Raw genomic sequence first — 5,865 nt, forward strand, 5'->3', positions numbered from 1 at the left:
AAGATCACTAGATATGGAGGAGCAGTGGTTGGTGGAGTAGATTACTATAAGATCAGTAGATATAGAGGAGCAGTGGTTGCTGGAGAAGATTACTATAAGATCAGTAGATATGGAGGAGCAGTGGTTGGTGGAGTAGATTACTATAAGATCAGTAGACATGGAGGAGCAGTGGTTGGTGGAGTAGATTACTATAAGATCAGTAGATATGGAGGAGCAGTGGTTGCTGGAGAAGATTACTATAAGATCAGTAGATATGGAGGAGCAGTGGTTGGTGGAGTAGATTACTATAAGATCAGTAGATATGGAGGAGCAGTGGTTGGTGGAGTAGATTACTATAAGATCAGTAGATATGGAGGAGCAGTGGTTGGTGGAGTAGATTACTATAAGATCAGTAGATATGGAGGAGCAGTGGTTGCTGGAGAAGATTACTATAAGATCAGTAGATATGGAGGAGCAGTGGTTGGTGGGGTAGATTACTATAAGATCAGTAGATATGGAGGAGCAGTGGTTGGTGGAGTAGATTACTATAAGATCAGTAGATATGGAGGAGCAGTGGCTGGTGGAGTAGATTACTATAAGATCACTAGATATGGAGGAGCAGTGGTTGGTGGAGTAGATTACTATAAGATCAGTAGATATGGAGGAGCAGTGGTTGGTGGAGTAGATTACTATAAGATCAGTAGATATGGAGGAGCAGTGGTTGGTGGAGTAGATTACTATAAGATTAGTAGATATGGAGGAGCAGTGGCTGGTGGAGTAGATTACTATAAGATCAGTAGATATGGAGGAGATGTGGTTGGTGGCGTAGATTACTATAAGATCAGTAGATATAGAGGAGCAGTGGTTGGTGGAGTAGATTACTATAAGATCAGTAGATATGGAGGAGCAGTGGTTGGTGGAGTAGATTACTATAAGATCAGTAGATATGGAGGAGATGTGGTTGGTGGCGTAGATTACTATAAGATCAGTAGATATAGAGGAGCAGTGGTTGGTGGAGTAGATTACTATAAGATCAGTAGATATGGAGGAGCAGTGGTTGGTGGAGTAGATTACTATAAGATCAGTAGATATGGAGGAGCAGTGGTTGGTGGAGTAGATTACTATAAGATCAGTAGATATGGAGGAGCAGTGGTTGGAGTAGATTACTATAAGATCAGTAGATATGGAGGAGCAGTGGTTGGTGGAGTAGATTACTATAAGATCAGTAGATATGGAGGAGCAGTGGTTGGTGGAGTAGATTACTATAAGATCAGTAGATATGGAGGAGCAGTGGTTGGTGGAGTAGATTACTATAAGATCAGTAGATATGGAGGAGCAGTGGTTGGTGGAGTAGATTACTATAAGATCAGTAGATATGGAGGAGCAGTGGTTGGTGGAGTAGATTACTATAAGATCAGTAGATATGGAGGAGCAGTGGTTGGTGCAGTAGATTACTATGAGATCAGTAGATATGGAGGAGAAGTGGTTGGTGGAGTAGATTACTATAAGATCAGTAGATATGGAGGAGCAGTGGTTGGTGGAGTAGATTACTATAAGATCAGTAGATATGGAGGAGCAGTGGTTGGTGGAGTAGATTACTATAAGATCAGTAGATATGGAGGAGCAGTGGTTGGTGGAGTAGATTACTATAAGATCAGTAGATATGGAGGAGCAGTGGTTGGTGCAGTAGATTACTATAAGATCAGTAGATATGGAGGAGCAGTGGTTGGTGGAGTAGATTACTATAAGATCAGTAGATATGGAGGAGCAGTGGTTGGTGGATTAGATTACTATAAGATCAGTAGATATGGAGGAGCAGTGGTTGGTGGAGTAGATTACTATAAGATCAGTAGATATGGAGGAGCAGTGGTTGGTGGAGTAGATTACTATAAGATCAGTAGATATGGAGGAGCAGTGGTTGGAGTAGATTACTATAAGATCAGTAGATATGGAGGAGCAGTGGTTGGTGGAGTAGATTACTATAAGATCAGTAGATATGGAGGAGCAGTGGTTGGTGGAGTAGATTACTATAAGATCAGTAGATATGGAGGAGCAGTGGTTGGTGGAGTAGATTACTATAAGATCAGTAGATATGGAGGAGCAGTGGTTGGTGGAGTAGATTACTATAAGATCAGTAGATATGGAGGAGCAGTGGTTGGTGGAGTAGATTACTATAAGATCAGTAGATATGGAGGAGCAGTGGTTGGTGCAGTAGATTACTATGAGATCAGTAGATATGGAGGAGAAGTGGTTGGTGGAGTAGATTACTATAAGATCAGTAGATATGGAGGAGCAGTGGTTGGTGGAGTAGATTACTATAAGATCAGTAGATATGGAGGAGCAGTGGTTGGTGGAGTAGATTACTATAAGATCAGTAGATATGGAGGAGCAGTGGTTGGTGGAGTAGATTACTATAAGATCAGTAGATATGGAGGAGCAGTGGTTGGTGCAGTAGATTACTATAAGATCAGTAGATATGGAGGAGCAGTGGTTGGTGGAGTAGATTACTATAAGATCAGTAGATATGGAGGAGCAGTGGTTGGTGGATTAGATTACTATAAGATCAGTAGATATGGAGGAGCAGTGGCTGGTGGAGTAGATTACTATAAGATCAGTAGATATGGAGGAGCAGTGGTTGGTGGAGTAGATTACTATAAGATCAGTAGATATGGAGGAGCAGTGGTTGGTGGAGTAGATTACTATAAGATCAGTAGATATGGAGGAGCAGTGGTTGGTGGAGTAGATTACTATAAGATCAGTAGATATGGAGGAGCAGTGGTTGGTGGAGTAGATTACTATAAGATCACTAGATATGGAGGAGCAGTGGTTGGTGGAGTAGATTACTATAAGATCAGTAGATATGGAGGAGCAGTGGCTGGTGGAGTAGATTACTATAAGATCAGTAGATATGGAGGAGCAGTGGATGGTGGAGTAGATTACTATAAGATCACTAGATATGGAGGAGCAGTGGTTGGTGGAGTAGATTACTATAAGATCAGTAGATATGGAGGAGCAGTGGTTGGTGGAGTAGATTACTATAAGATCAGTAGATATGGAGGAGCAGTGGTTGGTGGAGTAGATTACTATAAGATCAGTAGATATGGAGGAGCAGTGGCTGGTGGAGTAGATTACTATAAGATCAGTAGATATGGAGGAGCAGTGGTTGGTGGAGTAGATTACTATAAGATCAGTAGATATGGAGGAGCAGTGGCTGGTGGAGTAGATTACTATAAGATCAGTAGATATGGAGGAGCAATGGTTGGTGCAGTAGATTACTATAAGATCAGTAGATATGGAGGAGCAGTGGTTGGTGGAGTAGATTACTATAAGATCAGTAGATATGGAGGAGCAGTGGTTGGTGGAGTAAATTACTATAAGATCAGTAGATATGAAGGAGCAGTGGTTGGTGGAGTAGATTACTATAACATCAGTAGATATGGAGGAGCAGTGGTTGGTGGAGTAGATTACTATAAGATCAGTAGATATGGAGGAGCAGTGGTTGGTGGAGTAGATTACTATAAGATCAGTAGATATGGAGGAGCAGTGGTTGGTGGAGTAGATTACTATAAGATCAGTAGATATGGAGGAGCAGTGGTTGGTGGAGTAGATTACTATAAGATCAGTAGATATGGAGGAGCAGTGGCTGGTGGAGTAGATTACTATAAGATCAGTAGATATGGAGGAGCAGTGGATGGTGGAGTAGATTACTATAAGATCAGTAGATATGGAGGAGCAGTGGTTGGTGGAGTAGATTACTATAAGATCAGTAGATATGGAGGAGCAGTGGTTGGTGGAGTAGATTACTATAAGATCAGTAGATATGGAGGAGCAGTGGTTGGTGGAGTAGATTACTATAAGATCAGTAGATATGGAGGAGCAGTGGTTGGTGGAGTAGATTACTATAAGATCACTAGATATGGAGGAGCAGTGGTTGGTGGAGTAGATTACTATAAGATCAGTAGATATGGAGGAGCAGTGGCTGGTGGAGTAGATTACTATAAGATCAGTAGATATGGAGGAGCAGTGGATGGTGGAGTAGATTACTATAAGATCACTAGATATGGAGGAGCAGTGGTTGGTGGAGTAGATTACTATAAGATCAGTAGATATGGAGGAGCAGTGGTTGGTGGAGTAGATTACTATAAGATCAGTAGATATGGAGGAGCAGTGGTTGGTGGAGTAGATTACTATAAGATCAGTAGATATGGAGGAGCAGTGGCTGGTGGAGTAGATTACTATAAGATCAGTAGATATGGAGGAGCAGTGGTTGGTGGAGTAGATTACTATAAGATCAGTAGATATGGAGGAGCAGTGGCTGGTGGAGTAGATTACTATAAGATCAGTAGATATGGAGGAGCAATGGTTGGTGCAGTAGATTACTATAAGATCAGTAGATATGGAGGAGCAGTGGTTGGTGGAGTAGATTACTATAACATCAGTAGATATGGAGGAGCAGTGGTTGGTGGAGTAGATTACTATAAGATCAGTAGATATGGAGGAGCAGTGGTTGGTGGAGTAGATTACTATAAGATCACTAGATATGGAGGAGCAGTGGTTGGTGGAGTAGATTACTATAAGATCAGTAGATATGGAGGAGCAGTGGTTGGTGGAGTAGATTACTATAAGATCAGTAGATATGGAGGAGCAGTGGTTGGTGGAGTAGATTACTATAAGATCACTAGATATGGAGGAGCAGTGGTTGGTGGAGTAGATTACTATAAGATCAGTAGATATGGAGGAGCAGTGGTTGGTGGAGTAGATTACTATAAGATCAGTAGATATGGAGGAGCAGTGGTTGGTGGAGTAGATTACTATAAGATCAGTAGATATGGAGGAGCAGTGGTTGGTGGAGTAGATTACTATAAGATCACTAGATATGGAGGGGCGGTGGTTGGTGGAGTAGATTACTATAAGATCAGTAGATATGGAGGAGCAGTGGATGGTGGAGTAGATTACTATAAGATCAGTAGATATGGAGGAGCAGTGGTTGGTGGAGTAGATTACTATAAGATCAGTAGATATGGAGGAGCAGTGGTTGGTGGAGTAGATTACTATAAGATCACTAGATATGGAGGGGCGGTGGTTGGTGGAGTAGATTACTATAAGATCAGTAGATATGGAGGAGCAGTGGATGGTGGAGTAGATTTCTATAAGATCAGTAGATATGGAGGAGCAGTGGTTGGTGGAGTAGATTACTATAAGATCAGTAGATATGGAGGAGCAGTGGTTGGTGGAGTAGATTACTATAAGATCAGTAGATATGGAGGAGCAGTGGTTGGTGGAGTAGATTACTATAAGATCAGTAGATATGGAGGAGCAGTGGTTGGTGGAGTAGATTACTATAAGATCAGTAGATATGGAGGAGCAGTGGTTGGTGGAGTAGATTACTATAAGATCAGTAGATATGGAGGAGCAGTGGTTGGTGGAGTAGATTACTATAAGATCACTAGATATGGAGGAGCAGTGGTTGGTGGAGTAGATTACTATAAGATCAGTAGATATGGAGGAGCAGTGGTTGGTGGAGTAGATTACTATAAGATCACTAGATATGGAGGACCAGTTATGTATACAGGTTCTCCTACCCACTTTGTTATTTCTTCTCCTAGTGGTCGGTGGTCTCACTTTTTAGCTTGTGTTCGCTCTTGCAGTGGATCCTCCTTTACTTTTTCTAGTTTGAGGTTTTCTTCTGTTTAAATTTCCTTTGGTTGTGATCTTAATGTAAAGTATGTGAACACTCTACTAAATGTACATCATCTTGGTGGAGGACTGCCTATATTGTAGTCTCGGGATTTCAGAGATTCCATTTCCTCTCTGTTTACATGGAAGGATGGGAAATGTATTTGTGCAGAATTTGCATGTTCCTAGATATCCCGGAGTGAGATAAGT

This window comes from Engystomops pustulosus, chromosome 4 (assembly GCF_040894005.1).
Source record: "Engystomops pustulosus chromosome 4, aEngPut4.maternal, whole genome shotgun sequence".
NCBI classification, from domain to species: domain Eukaryota; kingdom Metazoa; phylum Chordata; class Amphibia; order Anura; family Leptodactylidae; genus Engystomops; species Engystomops pustulosus.